Below are 20,112 nucleotides of genomic sequence, written 5' to 3' on the forward strand. Positions count from 1 at the left end.
GCACTACACCACATGTTCCTCAGTCTTCCACTTTGCTAGTCTGAAATTGATATTACTGGAGAGTCACTTATCTCATCTTTAATGGTGTCTAATTCAGAAACATGACTTAGGCTGAGGTTTATTACCCTAGACAGTTACCTGAAGCATCCTTTTTGCAAACCTCATTGCCGTATCCTCAAGTGATACCACACAGTTTGCTATCTTTAACAAGTTGTGTTTAGACATCACTTTCAGAGATTTAGGGGACCTAACTGATAAAGAGAAGGGTAGGAAGGAGGAGAACAATCAGGTTTGTTGAACAAAAAGAAACAACAAATAAAGGTCCAAATGCCAATGCCGTCAGCATAGGGAGGAGAGACAAAACGTGCTTGGAATGGCTTATTATAAAAGGATGCAAATCAAAACTCATTTCCGTTTATTTTTCATTGTTGACAACAGATGTTGTGAACATTAAAAGCAGTCAGTGAGTGTGCGGGGATACGTCTTAAATGTGTCTTTGGGAAGATTGACATTTCTGAGTTGCAGTGAACGGACTGATGAAGAGACAATCAAGTTTGCTGACCTTGAGGCTGTCATGGAGTTGTCCTTGTGGAGTTTGCAGTATGGAGGAATTGCTGACTCAGAGTTTGATTAATAGTTTTAACTCAGAATGAGATTATTCAATAATTTAAGGAACCAAAAAGTAAAGCTTCTTAACAAATTTTATCCTTAGAGTGGTGCTTGGTGCTTTTTAATGTGGTTTAAATGCACATCTGACTTGTCATAGCAGAATAATCAGTTTGTTTTTTAAAAGAATAATATTCCATGTGAAATGAAGCATACAATAACGCTAAAACAAAATCATTCTTCTCTCAGTGGTCTATTTCACCTACAGTCACTTACTAACCTAGCTTGCCAAGACTTTACTTGTTTTGTTATTTTCACAATTGACAGTTGCATATTTATTTAATGTTCATATAAATGTAAAGCATAAGAACAGAATTATTTCATCATTAATAGATGTCACTGTCTCAGCACTAAATGCAGTTTATTTACAGGAGTTAATAGTCTCCAACAGGCTATCCTCAACTGATGAGCTATGTTTGTGCTCTCCACTGTCTATTGCATACTTAGTCTTGCCTTTGCTAGTCCGAGTCTGTGAGGTTGGATTTCCTGCTTTTAAGAGGAAATGCAAACTTTTGTGTCTGTTACCAACACAGGAAACAGAGCAGTCCCAATGACATTCCCTTGGAAGTATTTGAGATATATTATCATACTATCCTGAGACAGAAAATTCACACGAAGTTGATCAGGATTATGGAACTGATGTTGCTGCTCTTACTGACAGGACTAGTCCCACTTACCTCAATGGAACTAGTCACATGTGTAAGGGCTGTTGGATAGGCCTCTACATGAACAGAGTGCAATCCCACAGCCTAACATGAAGCCCATATTAGGAACATTCCAATTTTTTGACAACACTATAAATAAATTCATTAGTATACAACTGTCAAGGTTCCTCCCCCACTCTGAACTCTAGGGTACAGATGTGGGGACCTGCATGAAAACCTCCTAAGCTTACTTTCACCAGCTTAGGTTAAAACTTCCCCAAGGTACAAATTAATTTTATCCTTTGTCCCTGGATCTCCACTGCCACCACCAAACTCTAACTGGGTTTACTGGGAAACGTAGTTTGGACACATCTTTCCCCCCAAAAATCCTCCCAACCCTTGCACCCCACTTTCTGGGGAAGGTTTGGTAAAAATCCTCACCAGTTTGCATAGGTGACCACAGACCCAAACCCTTGGATCTGAGAACAATGAAAAAGCATTCAGTTTTCTTACAAGAAAACTTTTAATAGAAGTAAAGAAATCACCTCTGTAAAATCAGGATGGTAGATACCTTACAGGGTAATTAGATTTAAAACATAGAGAATCCCTCTAGGCAAAACCTTAAGTTACAAAAAAGACACACAGACAGGAATAGTCATTCTATTCATCACAGTTCTTTTCTCAGCTATTTAAAGAAATCATAATCTAACACATACCTAGCTAGATTACTTACTAAAGTTCTAAGACTCCATTCCTGGTCTATCCCTGGCAAAAGCAGCATACAGACAGACACAGACCCTTTGTTTCTCTCCCTCCTCCCAGCTTTTGAAAGTATCTTGTCTCCTCATTGGTCATTTTGGTCAGGTGCCAGCGAGGTTACCTTTAGCTTCTTAACCCTTTACAGGTGAGAGGATTTTTCCTCTGGCCAGGAGGGATTTTAAAGGGGTTTACCCTTCCCTTTATATTTATGACAACATTAAAATTCATTGAGGTTTAGGTTATTAACATTCATGGTTACTGATTGCTATAATGCAGGTAAATTCACGCTGGCTTATTAGACTCCGAAGTAATTTACTAATGTTGTTGTTTGAGTCCTGACACCAGCTTTTGGATTACAAATCAATCAGTGCTGAGCAGAGGGCACAACAATGCAGATGAGATACCTCAGACTTCACAACACGAAAGGAGGTATCTGCAGTGTTTTAATTTAGAATGGTGTGTCATAGCTTGGATAGTAGCAGTACCATTTCTCTCACACAAACAATGAACACCAGAATGGAATGGAATTTTATCTTGGTGCAATGCTTTTTAAGGCCTACGTTTTCCAGGACACTTCACAAATTTGTAAATTAGAAAATGGTCCATGCAGGGACTATGTAGGTGAACAAAGCAGCCACTTTGTATGATACAATGGTATGAGCACATCCTTGGATAACACACCCTGTTTCCCTGAGAAAGTGAATGCTGTCCAGGGCACTAGGACTATTCCTGTTTTTTAATTTTTAAATTATTTTATTTTATTTTTTTAAGTACCATAAGATTTTAAATCTCACCATGAAAATCCCAAGAGATGGGCTGGCTTAATAAAAGATGGAGCTTTCAACAATGTAGTGCTATGTTTTTCCACCCAGAACCATACTTCAGGGCAATAATCAGAGAGAAGACCCAGCATAGGAGCTAGAAATTTCCCATATGCCCATGAATATCCCAAGTAACTCTACTGAGGTGAATACATGAGATTTTTGCAACCCTCCTTGTCCCTTCCTTACTGTGGTGCAATGCATTTCCAATCTTAATGACCTTCTCACCTGATGAAAAATTTCTTCATATATTTAAATATGAAAATGCCATATGCTGGTGATACCAGTGCTCATGTCCCTCCAATGACCCTAGGATAGTTAATACAAATGAAAATAAGGCACTGGAACCTTCTGAGATTTTCCCATCACCAATCAACATACTAAACAAAGCATATGTAAAAAGCAGATGGTGAGTATTTCCGTCCCTTCACAGCTTTATGTACCTTGGGGAGAGATAATATCATTGCTGTTACATTCTGAGCAAGTCTAATACTTTCTATTAAAGTTATCACAGTACAGCCTGTTTTTTGATATAGTACATTTTGAGGAGAAAAACAGTTCTTTGACAAGAGAAGTTTCAGTTTTCTTATTTTTTTCTTGTAAGCATATATTTTAGTTTAATTGTCAAAATATGTCAGTTTCTTGACATCCAGAAATTATGTGGGTGTCTCGTTGTAACAAAAACTTTTGTTTTTAATTGTGGCAGCAACTGGAGGAATGTCCGGTCTTATAAGTAGTTCATGCCTAGCTGATTTAAAGAGTTGCCAGCTCGTTCACACTACCCACCTGGGTTTCATTTTCTTTACTGCAAGAAACTGAAGAATTTCACAGGACCAAGTCACGTCTGAACAGCATTTAGAGTAATACACTGGGGAATGATGACAGCTTCATGGTGCTATAATATGATGCACTTCATTGAAAGCTCTGATTAATAATACTAGCCTGATTTTTGAAGGTATTTGACCAGGCAGCTGTTGCCTCATGCATTCAAATCAGTCTTTCAGAAAATCAAGAGCAGAATTAGCATTGTTGCCTCACTGCATGTGTTATTCATCCTAAACTCTTTCATTATAAATGCTGAATACTTGTAATGTATGTTATCAACATGTTTCAGTCCTTTGCTTAATGCAGAAAAGAACTCATTATTATTCTCTATAGATTCCCTTGCCATGGTAAGACTAAACCACAGTCATTTTGAAAAGCAGTGAAGCACTTAAGAAACCACCCACAGGCCAAAGCCTGCCAGTGAAGGAGCAAGCAATAAATGGAAAGTTTTACATTTGTAAACCTTATACAGAAAGTTACTGAAGAAGAAAAAGAGGTTTTAAATGTATACACAAAGCTGTGTCAAGGACTGATGAAAACTAAGCCATCGGTTTGTATAGGTGCAATTGGCAACATATAGCACTTGATAATGCTGTCCTTAGCCTAGATACACTGACTTCCTCAGACAAATGGGGATATGTCTACCTTTAAAATGCAATGGTGGAGAAGTGCCCCTGTAGCTATGCCCCACTACCTATGCCAACAGGAGGGGTTATTCTATTGGCATAGGTAATCCACCTCCCTTAGAGGTAGTAGTTAGGTTGACAGAAGAATTCTTCCATTGCCCTAGTGCTGTCTACATGCGTACTATTGTCGGCTTAACGATGCTGCTCATGGGTGTGGATTGCTCATACCCCTGACCAACATAGCTAAACCGACCTAATTTTCTAGTGTAGACTGGGTCAAAGAAGTGGCAGCTGGCTAGTGCACACAGTAGAGGAAGGCTGAACAGGTTCATTTGAAAAGTAGTGATGGTCAAATATTTTCCAAGCAAACATTTTTCCATCAGAAAATGATATTTTGATTAAATCAAAACATTCTGCAGGAACATGTTGATTTGGCAAAATTTTGTGTTGGAAAAAAATAAACAAAATGAAGCATTATAATAATTATCATTTCTTATTTGTATAATTGTAGTGCCAGGAAGGCCCAATGAAGGACCAGGACTTCACTGTTTTATCATTTTTGGAAATGGAACATTTTGCTTTTTCATCTTAGAATGGCTTTATATTTGGAAATTTATGTTATTTTAGATTATAAATTACAATATAAAATAAAAAAAAATTGAAATGAAACATTTTGATTATCTGATTTTTTTTTTAATTTTGTTTTGCTGGAATTTTGACTTTTTTGTTTTTCTTTTTGTTTTGATGCAGTCTGACAACAAATTTGAAAAAGTTGGAATTTTCCACAAAAGGAATTTCTGCGTTTTGATGAGCTATATTCAAAAGATTTAGATGTTGGGGATGGATAAGCATTCAAAAGTTTTAATCCTTATGAAAACTTCTCTCTGCACCCAAACCGATTTCTGGAAATCTAGATAGAAAAAAGACATATTCAATCATTTAGTACATTTTTCCATCCTACAAAACATTTTCTAGTGTTTTGTCCTGTCTAGTTTTAAAAGTCTCAGGTGACAGGATTCCATCACTTCCCTGGAGAATTCCACAGCCTGAGATCTCACTGTCAGTAGTAAAGTGAAACTGGGCTCTTTTTTGAGAGTTTCTGTATTACTAATGTCTAATATGACTGCCAACAAAGCAGCCTTCATTGTAGCTCATCAGTTTCACTACTCAACTCAGCTGTAACCAAGAAGTAAAGAATGAAAAATAATGGAAATAAAAGTTTCCTGAACTTTAACAACACACTTCAATGTGAATTGAAGATGCTCTATACGTTTTGGTATCAGATTCTCAATTTCACCCATCTTACTGTAGTATCTCACTCTGGACAGTGATTATACACATTCTCAGGTTGTTGCAATTTCTGCTTCTCAGGCTTTGGGCGTTGCATTAAAGTTGCATAAAACATTTTCAGCTGCAGACAATAATAATCCAGTGTCACAGAAGACAATTTTGCAAGTCCTGGAAATATGGAACCACTATAAAAAAATGACTTGTGCTTTTCTCCTTAAATACCATATCCACTCAAGCCTCAAATCTAGACATACTCAAGAGATTATTATTTAAAGGTACTGTAAAACTACCAATTTAAATTTTGACTTCTTAGTTCACTTTAAAATATAGAATTATACAATATATTTCAGGAGATACAAGTTTCCAATGAGCAGTAAAATATATCATGCCTAATTTTTGCTTCAAGAAAAAAAAATGTAAATACTGTACATACAATAGATGTATGTGAACTTTTTCCATCAAGTAATAACAAGATGTGTTCTCTCAATCTTGACTGATCACAATTTCATACTGTGAGAAATATAGTTTATACCCATATGAATAAACATTTTCCACAAACATAAGCAATGTTATATATATTTTAATAACTAATATCTCACTAATATATATTTTTTATTTTTCATATTTCTGTCACTCATTGAAACATGAAGAGTACTTGCAATAGATTAAATTCATATAGTTGAGGTGAAGTCTCATTAAATGGGATTTGCATGGGGCATCAAGAAACAAGAGGGTGCTGTCTTCTGGTTTTCTTATCTAGCAGCTGTCACCATGAGATCTAAGCACCTACAATGCAATAGACCAGATATGAGTGTTGCATAAACAGTGGCAAACTGGAAAACTCATTGACACAACACATGCCACTGACAACAGATAAATCTAGAGAAACCAAGGTAGAAAGGGAAAAGATAACCATTATGGTTGTTAAAGCCATCATAGGAAGGAACCCCTGGAGGGTCACACAGAATAGTCTAGTGTTGCCATCAACATCTACCCCAGAGTAATATACTATGTGTTTGTATTTAAAAGCAATGGTCTGAGGCTCAAAGTTTAGATCTGCAGCTGGACCCTAAGCTCAGGGGTAACTGTCTTACTAAAATAAAATAAAATAAAATAATAAAAAGTATTTCTGAGCCCTGGAAAACCTTTGGACCAGATTTATTGGCTTGTTCTTTTACTTTTGTGCTACTCAGGAGACTGTCTAACTCCTTGGTTGGGGATACCCTCAGTGTGGCATAGAGTTGGTATTGCTGGTTCCCTACATCTCCCTCCTCACAGCCCCTGTGCAGAAAGCTTAATGGGGCAGGAAGTAGAAGTGGCTGAAGCACAGTGAGGTTCTTGTTGCATTTCAAGTACTGCAAATACTTTGTATGTCTACACTGCAAATAAACAAAAAAAAAAAAAACCCCAAACCAAAAAACATGGCAGAAAGGCTCAGAGCCATGGTCTACTGAACCAGGATCAAGAACTTGTGCTATGGCACTGAAAATAGCCATGTGGAGTTGTGAGCTTGGGCTCTGCAGACTGGGGAGAAGAATAGACTTCAGAACCCAGGCTTAAGCTTTATGAGATCAAGTCTGTAGACGCAGATTCAGACTCACAGCTGAAGGGGTTTTTTGGGTTTTTTTTTTTTTTTTTGCAGTGTAGACATACACTAAGAGACTTGATAGTAATGTACATGACTGTGAACTATACTGGCTGAGTGATAGAACCATGGATCAAATCCAGAATACAGCCCTCAGCCTGAGAAGTCAGACTGGACACTGGGGAGATGTACAATGGGCTAGTGAAGAAAAAATCTTTCCCCGCAGGCTATGGAGCAGCTGCAGAGCTCACAGGGCACTTATAGGGACAGAAGGATCCTCACAGAAGTTTATTCCCCCGAGGTATCACAGGGGGCTTTTGCGGAGCAGAGCCAAATGTTGCCCACCCCATCCAGAAAACCCTTGCAAAGTGGAACCATACTTCATCCACAGCACAAGGGCCCTGCATAGCCATGGAGAAAGGACTAGATTTGCCCCCATGTGATTATCCACACTAACCTCATTAAACTCCAACGACCAGATCCTCAGCTGGTAGAAGCCGATAGCTTGAAGAGATCTATACTGATTTCTATTAGCTAAGGATCTGACCCCAAAACTCCTTTCCTGGCTAAGTCCTGTCCTGATATGCACTGGGTTCACTGAAAAGCTTGGGATGGGTTTTTTAAGTGGAACAACCTCTTCTTCAGTTGTTCCCAAGCCTGGGCAGATAGCAGGAGTGGGTGTGTCCACTAACTGCAAAAGTGCAAAAGTGTTTTAGGTTGCATAATCCTGCCTTAACTAAATGGACATTGTTTGGCAATCCAAAGGGCATAATATATAAAAAGTCTGCTTAAATGCCCTGTTTTATGGCCAAATAGTGTGTTCAATATATAGTACTTATCACATTAAACTGAAAGAAGTATGTCAGTATAGATTTGTTCTTCTGATTTTTGTATTGATATACTGAACCTGATTCTCATTTTTTGAAAATATACTGAACCTGATTCTCATTTTTACATTGCTCTGGCAGTGTTAAGGGGCCTGAAAATGCGTGTGAAGTAGCCTTAGTATAAATGAGAAACAAGCCCACTGAATCTAGTTAATACTGTTTCATGATTAAAAGATATTATCAGTTTCTGCATGTGTTTACATGTAGCATGAAGCAAGAACACTGCCGTATTTTCCTGCAGGGGACTATACATACATCTCTCTCTGTAGAAGCGTAGTTTTCTCTGAAATTTTGGGACAGAGTGTAGTCAAAAATCCTCCCCCTCAACACACTTTCTTTTCTTCTTTGCTGAGATGAGACTTAAGGGGTATAGCAGTCACAGAGGGTGATAGTGCCACCTGGATACCTGGGCACTTCTAATTCACATTGATGCCAGGATGGTAAGTAATCATGAGTATGCTTTAGGCAGCTCACCTGTTGCAGAACATTTAGCAATGGAGAAACTTATTTTTTCCCCAAAATGAATTTGGTGATTTTGAAAAGTGCCAGATTGATAGAAGTACAGCATGGGCAACAGCTGTATTTGTTTTCCCTTTCTGGCCTGCCCAAGTCTTCCAGGTCTGTTTTGGATGGACCCTTCATATGGATCACAGTTAAGCTCAGCTTCCACAGTCTTGTCAATCTATGAAAGTATCAATAAGGGAGCCACTAGTTCCAGCTATGCTGCTGGTGCATTTTGTGTATAGATGCTAAGACCGCCCATTCGTATTACACTGACAACTTAACAGTCTCAGAACAAAAAGACTTTCAGTTCCTAGGGATGATATTTTATTCACACAATGCAAAACTCTCATGAATACTTACTCTTGTAAACGTGTTTGTGAAGCAAACCTTGGTTTTCCTTCTGTAGGATGTGATATGTAGAATATATATTTTAGGTGTTGGGACATGTGAAAAGATGCCTCCTTGTCTATCAGGTAGGAAGAACAGCCAGGTGAAAACCTGATCAGGTGAACAACTGGGTCAGCAGTTCCACCAGGTGAACATCTTGGTCAGCAGTCCAGTCAGGGGAACAACGGAGTCAGCAAACTAATCTTAGTGTTAGGCAGAAAAAGTGTTTATACAATATATAATGAATAACTTTGTAAGAATGTACTTAAGGGGAGCACTTGAATGTGGGTGTGTGCTTACATTTAACCTGTACTCTCTTTCAGAGGACTGATCATTCAACTGAAGCAGTGAATAAATGACATACTTCTTCGGTTCAAGAGTCTATCTGTGAACCTTCTCCTGTTTATAAAGGTCTCTGTCATCCAAACAAGGAGTAGAAACAATATAATGGGACTTGGTGACCAATCATTAACCATAAAATAATGAGTAGCAAATAGTCCAATATTTTCGAAGGATGAACTTCATCCCTGTACAGAGGGCCAGCACAAGGTCCATGCTTCACTTAGGTTTTACTAAAGGCCCAAATGGAACTTAAGACATACATAGGCTTGTGCTGCCTCTCTGCACAAAGGTGAATTTCACCCTAAATGAATAGCTTGTGAACAGCCTTTACTGTAATTCACTTGTATAAAGTGTTCATTGAACAATTCTGAATAGCAGATAAATTTGTGGAAATCAAAGTCTATTCACTGGTAATTCATAATCAGAAAAAAAGGGCTGCATCTCTTGGACAAATTGTTCACAATGAACATTTTGTCCTCCTTTGTAATTAGCTTGAGGGATAAAAAGTGTTGGAAAGATCAAAGATTTGGCAATAGACGTACATTCTCTGCTGCATTCTTTCAAAAGGCATGGATTCAACATTTATTCCAACATGAAATTAAACAATTTAACAGTTACCTCCAAACATCTGTCATTTATATGCTTTAACATTTCATATGAAATTATTCATGTCAAAAGGAAGAAATCCTATACCAGGTTATACCTCATTAGGTTCATTAACTGTGAATCTATAATATAAATCATCCTCATCCCAATTTTCAAGACTAGAATTAAACATTTTTTAAAAAATCAATCCTCATGCCGTGAAAAAACAACTCCATAGTTAGTATCACTGCTATTATTAGCAAACCACATATATCTTCCATGTATTTAAATCACCTTTAATTAATCTTGATATTACAAGATAAATCCCATTACAACTGATCCTTTCTATCTTATCCCACATCTTAGCAACAGATATTGCCTATGTTATATCAGAGTTCTACTAATAACCCTTTAAGTGGGAAGGTGCTTTCTCTTGTAATCTAACCAAATGTGCATGTTTTAAGGAAACTTACACTTTTTACCAAACCTTCTTACTTTCAGGGTGTGCACAAGTGGGAGTAAGCAGGAGCAGGAGCCCCCAATAATTGGCCAGGGCAAAGAACTCTGGCCCTGGAGCTGTGGTGGGGAGAGCAAGCTCCTCCAGTCCCAGAGCTGCAGCAGGGAGAGAGAACTCCAGCCAAAGGGCTGCGGCAGGGGCACAGAACATGCCCCTCCAAACGTGGTCAAATCTAAATTCCCGCACAGGCCCCTGCTTACTTTGGTTGCTATGTTATGATTTTGGAGGACCCGACTAGCAATTTTTGAATGTCTGAAGTTGACTGTACTACATAATGAAACTTCTTACAGGAGCAGCCAAAGCATAAAATGTTAGGACAAATACTAATATATATATATTATATTAATATCTGCAGCAAGGCTGGTCTACTTGTCCATGATCAAGATAAGAAGTTCCATCTCTGACAATGACTCATCTCTCTGGTCTTGGACAATTCACTTACCTTCTCTTCGTCATTTTTGACATCTATAAAATGGAGATAGTGGGCCAGATTCAGTGATGGTATAAACCCATTGACATTGACACCAGAGTTGATTTTAAGACAATAAAAACTTGCCTATATAAAATGTCAGGACCATAGCAGAAGACAGAATACAAGGATAGATGAACCATTGGTCTGACCCAATATGGCCCATTCGTATTTTCTTATGTTTATGTTAGGTACAGCAGACCAATGAACACAATCAAAGCATTTTATTTTATCTATTTACCATTATGTTAAATGTTACTGGTTGTAGATGTATTCCCACTCTCTGTTAAGGGAATGCCCTTTGCACCAATAATGCCATGCCTAATATGTTGAGTTTGGATTTTCAAAGGATCTTACAGGAGTAGGGTACCCAGTAAGACCTGCATTACGCTCCTTACGAAATCTAAGCCTTAATTTAGGAATTTCCATGCTCCAAGTTTTAGGAATAAAATGATCACCACCTCTCCACCCAAACATAAAATAATACAAAAATGAGGTACACAAGTAAACAATTCTTGAAGACTTCTTTAAATGATGCATGGATATATTTTAGCAAAAATAACATTTTCTGTAATCTCTGTTTCACAGTGCAGAATTTTTTATGACAGTAATTTATCAACAAATGTAAAATAAGGCTAGACTAGTGTGGGACAGAGGTCAATTTGGATTAAAAATGAAGGGTGATCTCCTGTATTCAGAAAAAGCTGAGAACTATATTTGCAAGTCTTTGGTGTCAGTTATGAAGAATCAAGAGCTTTCATCAGAACCTTAAAATCCCCTGAAAAATATTCTTTACAAGCATAATTGATGATGTCCCCATAATTCCAAAGGCAGAGGTAGAAGTAAGACTTCAGATAATTTTTTCAAAAGATTAAAATTTGTCAGGAAAATGAATAATCAACATTGTGTACTGTCCTTTCATCTGCATACTAAAATTCATTGCACTTATAAGCAATGTAATTTCAAAGTACGTTTTGTTGGCTGATTAATCTTTTTTTATGTTCATGGGAATCTGCTCAATGTCCACTGATTCATTGCAAATGACTTAATTTAATAATTGTTGTTAAGACAGAGTTTGGAGAAATGTTAATTAATAGAAGAAAATGATTCGGATAGGCGGAGGTCTGTATTGTGTGACTGGACCTTATACTCAGATACTATCTAGAAGATGAGGTGTGGATGGAGCCTCCTCCCCTTTTCACAGTCTGTGTAAAGGTCTAACATCTTTGCAGTCCTTATGCTTGAAGGAGTGTTTTCCCCTGTAAGGCACATTGCCTTGCATGGGGGATATAGAGCTATAGACCTTTCCCCCTATCCAAGCCCACAGAGAGGACTGAGTACACCATCCAAAAGTACAATGCAGCCTGCACAATCTCCCTGCACATCAGGGCACTTGGAGAGGGATTATGTTTATGTGAAACACAATGCATCTCCCTAAATTCTTCACGGGACAATGTCCCCTGCTCCTTCCAGGGGCTAAGGCCCTGATTCAGAAAAGCACATAAGCATGTACATAACACCCAACGATTTCAATAGGACCTAAGCATGTCTTTTAAATTATGCACATGCTTAACTGCTTGGCTGAATTGGGGCCTACAGGTCATGATTTGTTCCCCAGTGACATAGGGTCGCAATTCTTGGCTATAGTTCAGTGTTATTTATACAAATCGGTGATCAGAGCAATGTGTAGACAAATGTTTCAGCCTCATTTGAATGCCTTTTTAGGCTCTTCTGTTATTTTGTACTTCATTAGCAGAGTAAAATATAAGAAAACAAAACAAAGTTAAAGTTGGTGACATTTTTGGCCGAACGATTCTACCAATGTTTAAAGGTGGATTCAGGCTCTCATGACTGGAGCTCCATGGTGCTACTGCAATACAAATAAGAAAAAAGAAATGAGGGAGAAGTCAGTTCATTTCTACTTATTCCGTAATCTCTTTCAACCAACTCCCCAAACAATTCTTTCTCCCTTTCACTTGAGATGGTCTTCCTCTCCTGTATCCTTTAACTTCTTTCCAAGTATGGCAGTCCATCCTACCCCCGATAGCCTGCAGCTATCAGCTGCTGGATGTGCTGATCAGACCCCCAGTGTTCTACCTTGGACTCTTTCTGCCAACACATCACCCTCTGACTTCAAGGCTTGGACACCAATGTATTAATTTGCTCTTGGTAATCTTTTAGAACAACGTTTTAATAATATACCAGTAATCCTTTTATCTGTCACTATTATTTATTTATTTATTCATTGCTAGTTAAATGGCAGACACTGAGCTTGCAGACATGTATAAATACTGGGTCCCTGGTCTGAGAAGATTACATTGTAAAAGGAAGACAAATATCATTGAAGCAAGATGTGGGGGGCTGGGGGGTGGTGGTGAAGAGAAGGGTGAAGAAGACAGGGAAGGGGAAAGCGAGGCCATATGGGAGTAAATTAGAACTTGTGTGTGTGATTAATGATATATGGGTCTTCTCATTAAAGCAGGAGCTTATATTTAATAATTAAATTATTTTATTTAAATACAACATGTTTTTAACCCAGCAACAACCAGAGCATCGCATAGATTTCACCCTGAAGCTCCCTGATGCCTGCAGTCCAGAGCACTGATGGAGGATAGAGATTGGCCCCAACAGCCACCCCTCCCGCACAATTCTTACACAGCAATAACAGCTGCTCCACACAGCTGGAAAAGTGATGATGTAATAGCAAGATGGATTAGTGTCTCTGGGATTCGAGGAAGAAGGTGTGTTGGTAGGAGTGATTTGAATGAAGAGAAGATGGGTGATAGTGCACTGGGTTAGGGAGGTCATTTTAGTTATGCAGTGAAAAGAAAAGCAAATAAAGGGAGTGATGCGGTAAAGACCATTGGTTGAGCTAAGTTGGAAATGAAGGACATAACACAGATGTGTCTTCACTGCAGAATTAACTCAAGCTCTTATTCAGTTATTGTCTCCAACCCCCCTCCTGTCCACACACACAACCCTTTCACCTGGAATAGGTGGTGCTTTAAACCCCGGCTAGCTGTACCAACCTAGGGGTATAGACTAGAGCCTGGGTGCTACTTTCATTCAAGCTGGTAACTTACCCACTTTGCAGTAAGGACATAGGCTAAACTGCTTGAGTGCTAATAGTCCTCCTGTGCCTTCCCACAATTTTCCCCATGTGCCCAGAAGGACAGACAATTTCTCCCACATTTCACAGGGAAAGAATCATAGAGCTGCTCAACTTACTGCAGTGCAAAGAACTATGGGATATATCTCCCGGATTCCTAGAGATACGTGAAAGAAGGGCTGCAGCAGTGAAGACACAGTAACTCGGGTATGGCTTTGCTGTCCAGCTGCTTGCACCCAGGCTAACCTGGGTGCTCAGACATGAGTGCTGATCACCTGGTCTAAATGTCTAAAAGGCAAGAGCAGAGATGTAGCTGGGGGCTGAGTTGTACAGATCCTTGAAGGTAAAGACTAGAATCTGCTACTTTATTCATGGAGGGATTTGTTTGAGTGGCTGCTGCTGTGTTCTGCATGGACAGGAAGGGAATATGATGAGATATGGGAAAGCCAGGAAGGAGAAGGGTGCAGTAGTCTGAGCTCTTCTAAAAGAGAAATGTGCTTTTGGATTTAAAATAAGTACTGATATTGTTATACTGACAGATGATTGTACTGGGCCCACAGAAACACTATTGTTCTAACCTGAACATTCCAAACATGTTTACAAAATAAAATGTGTGTAATTAATTAGAGTAAAAGATAGACTGGACTGTAGCCAAGTCTCCTGGGTAGTTAGAATAATAGTTTTCCTGTGCGAGAGTCAGTAAGAAACTTTCAGTTGCTGGCCATAATTCAATAAACTATGCACTTTCCACTCAAAAATCGAATGACTCATTAAAAGCTCCAGTGGCAAATTACATTTGACTATACAGGTTACTACACAATTCATCAAGTGATAAATCTCAGTGGAGGACAAGCACCATACATTATAGAACAACTGAAAAATAATTAATTCTGAATGATCTTTGAATGATACTGTATGTGTGTATTGGAGAATTTTTTTAAATTAATTCTCATTTCTTTAGGGAACTTTATTCCTAGTCCACAAATACAAGATTTACAGAAAATGTTTGCATCAGTTAGTGCTTGGATTAACAGAAGACTGAAGTCTTCAGTGCATTCACAAGTCATATACAACATGGGCAATGGCTGCAAAGGTTTTTTGTCACTACTCCTTGCCAATGTTCTTCAGATATGATCTTGAAGAACCCCTGCTCTTGTTGACAGGATAAGTTAGTTTCTATGGGTCCAGTCCATCCTCTAGCTATTAAGCTAAGAAAGCCAACAAAGCCACATGTGGTAGTGGCTTTTGTGGTGTGAACATCTGGGCTGGTACCATCAACACATTTCAGATAGACCAGCAAATAACTGTCTTATGCTAATTTTTAATCACTGTCTACTTGGGCTGCATTCTACTACAGAACATCATACAAAATGCATTTGCCCAATGAGAATTTATGAGGATGGGGTGACACATGATAGATTATGGAGATTGCATTCTATGATTTCAGCTAATCCAATTACTGTGATTGAGAAAAGAGAGAGAGAGTAGTACAGAGAAGAGTCACATTTTCCCAGCTTCCATTTGCTTCATAAGCCTTTGTTTACCAAAGGGTTGAATCGTGTGCTCCAAAATGTAAGATCTCATTTTAAAAGTTAGGGGGAGATTTTCAAAGTCCCTAGGGGATTTCAGTGCACAAGTCCCATTACCAATCAACAGGTGCTTTAGAAGAGTCCACCCCCAAAGTTTCCTGCTTTTATGGTTGAAAAGAAAAGCTTCCAAATTTTAGATGGATTTAAAAAAAATGCTAATGTCAGCGTTTCATATGGATATAAAACAATACACTGCTGTCAGCTTAAGTCTGCAGACAGCCTGCAAAAGGACTCAGGGCTCAGGTCTGCACTGTAATACATTATGCTCTATAAGTTTGTTTGATTATCGTCAGCCTCTCGGGGTATGTCTACACTGCAATGTAAACCTAGGCTTAGGCTCAAACCTAACTCCCCTTCTGTCTACACACAAATCTTCTAAAACTGTGATTAACCAGGCAGTGTCCAGAGAGATTCTGTGGACTGAAGCATTCCTTTCACAATATATTTTAGTTCAGTTTTGAAATGTAACTTTTTATGTCCTTGAGATTCCACAAGAATTAATTCTGTGCTCTTCCACTGAGTTACATTAGACAATAACACTCTGTTTCTTGTCCTGTTTCAGGCCCCTCAACCTCCACTGGCTGCTGTGCATCCAGAACTTGACTCCTGGGTCAATGTACCTTCATGGACTGTTCCAAGCGGAAGGGTTTCCATGATGAAGTTATGGTTGATGTTCTTGAGAGGCTGACCAGCAAATGCAGTACCAGACGCAGAAGTACATAAGACTGGATCAATGGCATGCTCAGAGGCAGGATCAAAGACTGAGCCTTGCCATGCAGCTGGAGGACAGGGCTTCAGTGAGGGAGCAAGCACTTGCAACACAGTTCCTGGAACCAGAACCACAACTAAGGGAGGAAGACAGAGCTCAACTGAGATAATTGTTTGAGTCACTCATCTTCATCATGGCTGGAAGAGCACCAGCTCCTCCTGCCTCTCCCACACCACGGTCTATCACCCTCAGTCCAGAAGCAGCTTGGACAACTCCATGTTGGAATGGCCCATGCATTCAAGCCCTGTGAGTGGCTGGGTAGGGCAACAAAACCCCATGCAGCCTTCCTTCTTGAACCCCTCTTCTATGGACACCTCCACTCCCTCCCTAGGTGCCTAGTGCACAGAAAACAGGAAAAAAAGGGAAAGGAGAATGTGGGGCCAAGAGGCATGCAGCGGTAGGGGGGTTGTGTCATACTGCGCCAGAAGTGATGGACTATGTAGGGGGCATCAGGAGCTATGCTAATTGTACTGAGCAGCATCTGACAGTGCAAGTCTGCCTGTCAGGGTACTCTTTCTCCCCTGCTTCCTCCTCCTCATGAAATCTGTCCAGTACCTTTCAAAACGTCCACCAATGCCTCATGGAATCTCTGCCCATTTCCTGATACAGAAGTGAAAGTGCAAGCAAGAGAAGTTCTTCAAAAGATGCCTCCTCCATGTTGCTGGCTTCAGTACCCGGGAGTGCTCAGACCAAAATGACTCCCTGGAAGACTGTGTTGGTGGGCTGTTCAAACCTCCTGCAATGTGCAGGGTGGACAATGAAGTTTTCCCACAGTGTGTCACAGTCAAAGGGCGAGAGCAGGCACATTTCAGGAGGGTGCTAGGAATTCTGGGATATGGCTGATTTGAATTGGGTCAGTGTGCTGCAGTGTGCACACCAAAAGCCAGGTCTGAGCACAGGTTAGAAAAGTCTTAATGCAGGGTTAAGACTCAGTGTAGACACCCAAGCCCAGGGTTGTCTAACCCAGATCAGTTGACTTGAATCTCACTAGCCATGGGTTTACATTACAGTTTAGACATACCCCCAACGTAGTGTGTGTGTCCCAGTTTATAAACCTAGAAGAAATAAAGCCTGGGAAAGTGAGACAAAGCAAACCTGGGGGCATACAAATGATACTCTTGAGGGAGGGTGCAATTGTTGTTTGAGACAGGAAAGAGAGATCTGCCTAGGGTCTCTGCGAAGAGATGACAAGCTTTTTGGGAAGAGAGACATGCTTGTAGACCTTTTGTTGTTTTTAAAGTATGTTTTTCTCTTGTGTTATACTTTGTTCCTGCTATTAAGATTAAACAATACTTTGGTTTGAGAAGGCTGCCTGCTCACTGTATTTAGAAACTCTTGAAGGGAAGAACTGCAGGTATTGAATCCTGTCAGACCTGCTGGGGTAAGTACAGTTGATACACAAGTACTGTAGCCCAGGGCCCCGTGTAAGAGTGGGAGAACTGTGTGATTTCACCCCAAGAGAGGTGAAGGTATAAGAAACCTCACATCTGAAGGGGTGTGTATTCAGTGAAACCAGTGAAAAGGTCAGAACAATGACAAGCCCTGAACCAAGACAAGAAAGACTTAGAGTTGTGAGAATGGTCTCTCCTGATTCACCTCAGAAACCTAATGCTGATGATTTAGAAGTCAGCATAGTTAGCTATTTCATTATGGATCAAAGAATGAAAGTAAGGTGCATTGCTCCAACTTTCTCCCACCTCTCCTTCACAGTCACTTCACCTGAGATTCACTTCACATCTGCTCCCTTGTCTTCTTCCCTCCTGCCCTGTCCCTTCCCCTACTTTACTTCCCCTTTCTTTCCAATTAGCTTTTCTCCCTAAGTAATCTCATCCCCTCACACCCTCCCCCCCAAAACTTGTGGAACTAACATTATATTTTTCTGCCATCCCATTGTTCACTCTGCTTGTGTGTTCTACCCATTGCCTCACCCTGTATCTGTCTTCTCTATTTGGATTGTAAGCTCTCTGAGACAGGGATCATGTACTACTTTGTGTCTGTACAGTGCCTGGCACAAAGATGTCTCAGTCTACTATGAGTGGCATTGCTATTTAGCATCACAAATGGGTGGCTTTGGGTTGTGGAGCTTTCGAGAGTATCAGCTACTTGTTTCTTTTTTCCCTGGACTGGTATGTATGTCAGAGGCCTCAGTAAGAACAATGTTAATGAACTCAAGTTTTTTCTGTCAAACTTTAAAAGTCCCATAAAAGCTCAGAGTTAGACAGACCATTAAAAAAAAAAGCAAAGGTTTAATTTCACAAAATATGGCTGTTACATACTGGACTGTGTGGAAAATTAAATGTAAATCAATTTAAATCACTTGAAAATTCCATATTCCCTTTAGAAAGATTTCAAGATGATCTTGGGTTTGTCCCTTTTTTCTTTTCTTGGGAAGAACAATTGATGACTTCAGCAATGAATCTCATAAATTGGATTTTAGACATATGAAGAAAAGAAAGCAGAAATCAGCGGTACAGTTTAAATAGAATAATCTTTGAGACAGGCTGGCACAGAGAGCTTCACATTGTAGGTCTTATCCTGAACATTAATAAGTTTGACCAAAAGAAACCAGTTTGCACAATTAAGTTTTCTGCATTACAGATAATTCTGAAACCAAACATCAGATCCACACTCCTTAGAACCCAGGGGAAATTCAGATTCTGAATTAGAGCTGAAGTTCTTGGCTTGAAGCAATCCCGTTACAACATTCTTTATAAAATCAATGGATTATACATAGTAATCTTTGGACTGAACTAATGGAATTATTTTGAATGAACTTAATTGGTAACAGACCCAAGTATGAAGATGATTCTCTCTGATCAATACGACTTCCTGAAATACTATTTTTGAGCATATAATAGTAAATCCATAATTCTTTCTTTACATCATAATACAATAAAACAACTGATATGTTGTTCAGAAACAGTTTATCTCCTCTTTTCAAAAGTAGGAAAAAACTTAACGGAAGTCTTATGCAGCCCATAGTTACAGTAGAACCTCAGAGTTACGAGCTGACCAGTCAACCATACACCTCATCTGGAACTAGAAGTACATAATAAAAAAAAAAAGGCAAATACAGTACAGCACAGTATTAAACATAAAGTAGTAAAAAAAAAAAGGGAAAACAGCATTTTTCTTGTGTGTATTAAACTTTCAAAGCTGTATTAAGTCAATGTTCAGTTGTAAATTTTTGAAAGAACCACCATAAGGTTTTGTTCAGAGTTACGAACATTTCAGAGTAACAAACAATCTCCATTCCTAAGGTGTTCTAACTCTGAGGTTCTACTGTATATAAACTATTACACTTCATTCTACTTGTTAGATGCTGTTTTCATCTTATCTGATTAGTCATGCAGTTACAATATGCTATGTACATCTGGCACTATTATTTTTTCATTGTATAACTCTATGATTTTGTATTCTAAATCCAAATTAAAATATACTGTAAAAATATGTATCTGAATCCGAACACCAAAACTGAATCTCCCCCAACTGTTGTATAAATTGGGATCTTGGTTTGGAGTTCTCAGCTCAGGACTACCTCAGTTGTCAACAGAGAGCACCAATTAGCCATGAAATACCAAAGGGACAGTTTTAAATCCTACATTATTTGGTACTATAAGATTCTCTACTGTTCCAGCAATTAAGACCATGTGCACGCAACTCCTGTTCATAGCCATGGGAATTCCAGCATGGGTTGATGGAAGTAATGGCTTTAATGGCTTTCAGATGAAGAAACTG

General features: G+C 39.1%; 1 long non-coding RNA gene across 3 annotated transcripts in view; it reads left to right on the forward strand.

Annotated features, from left to right (window-relative positions):
• Positions 1–18,654, forward strand: part of LOC140912846 (uncharacterized) — a 95,106-nt gene extending 76,452 nt beyond the window's left edge. The window contains exons 7-9 of one of the 3 annotated variants that reach the window (XR_012159398.1): positions 9,318–9,405; positions 13,447–13,648; positions 16,168–18,654. This is a non-coding gene — a long non-coding RNA (uncharacterized lncRNA). Of the gene's footprint in view, positions 1–4,852; positions 4,936–9,317; positions 9,406–13,446; positions 13,649–16,167 lie in introns of those variants that run through there. The other 2 variants (XR_012159399.1, XR_012159400.1) reach the window with 2 other exon arrangements.
• The last annotated feature ends 1,458 nt before the right edge of the window (positions 18,655–20,112 follow it).

This window comes from Lepidochelys kempii, chromosome 6 (genome assembly GCF_965140265.1).
Source record: "Lepidochelys kempii isolate rLepKem1 chromosome 6, rLepKem1.hap2, whole genome shotgun sequence".
In the NCBI taxonomy this organism is placed as follows: Eukaryota; Metazoa; Chordata; order Testudines; family Cheloniidae; genus Lepidochelys; species Lepidochelys kempii.